Here is a 1,053-nt window from a genome sequence, read left to right on the forward strand (position 1 = left end):
GTGTGTGTGTGTGTCTGTGTGTGTGTGTGTGTGTGTCTTGTGTTTCGTGTAAGTTAACGTATGTGTGTGTTAAAGTGAGTCTGCATGCCTCTGTGTCCACCCCTTCCTCCCCCCTGTCTCCCCTGGTTCCTCCGTGGTGCTCCTCTGGTCACCAGAAACAAACAACTGAGAGATTTGATCATTTACAGTACATATAAGATATATTATACATAAAATACATATACTGGATACTTGAAAAGCTGCCCAAAAAAAGCAGAGATTTGACAACTCAACAACAAGCAGCACATCTGTACAGTATTTTGTGTCTACTCTAAAAATCTGAATTTTTAAGAGGTGAATTGCACACAAAAGAACTTCTGTTGCAGCTTGATCCAGAGAACTGCAAAAAGAAACAGAGGAGACAGAGAATTAACACAATATAAAGCTTTTATTGGAACACTTTATTGTCACTTTTCTTTGTAGATGGTCCATCGGTGCTGTTAAGATGTTCAGCAGTTAAAAAAATAAAATGAAACTATCAAGGCTGTGTGCCTATGTGAACGTTTTTACGTTTTTCAATGCTCTGCTTCTCTTTTAAACAAAGAGACAAATCTTTCATTGATTTTACTTTTTGGAGTAGGAGTATAACTCAAGGCTATAGATGGAGAACAATGTAAGTCCTTCTGACGTTGTTTTGAACAGCCGCCAGTCAATACTAAACGCTACAGTGTGTCCAAACCCCCAACAATTTGGCAAGTAAATGACAATGAGATTTAGAGTAAGAATGTGTTCAACATTTAGGTCTTAATGTAATGAGTTTTGAAAATGTCAGTGATGGTTACATCTATCTAAGGGTTGGTCCCTATGTGATATTGATTTTAATAAGTGGAGTTTCTCCATATCACGTGAGTGGACTCCGTCCTGGACTAAGAGATTAGGATAAAACCCACAGTTATAATGGCCGTGATTCATTCATTCATATTTATTACACAGGAAAGTTAGAAAAAGTCACATTACATTACAATATAAAAACGGGGCCTGGCTCAGTTTAAAAACTGGTTTTCAGCAGGTTCC

General features: G+C 37.7%; 1 protein-coding gene across 1 annotated transcript in view; it reads left to right on the forward strand.

Moving 5' to 3' along the window:
- LOC116685920 (pro-neuregulin-2, membrane-bound isoform) overlaps positions 1 to 1,053 on the forward strand; it is an 81,793-nt gene that overhangs the window by 61,221 nt on the left and 19,519 nt on the right. The gene's annotated exons all lie outside the window — the stretch shown is intronic.

The sequence above is a fragment of the Etheostoma spectabile genome, unplaced genomic scaffold (genome assembly GCF_008692095.1).
Source record: "Etheostoma spectabile isolate EspeVRDwgs_2016 unplaced genomic scaffold, UIUC_Espe_1.0 scaffold273, whole genome shotgun sequence".
NCBI lineage: Eukaryota > Metazoa > Chordata > Actinopteri > Perciformes > Percidae > Etheostoma > Etheostoma spectabile.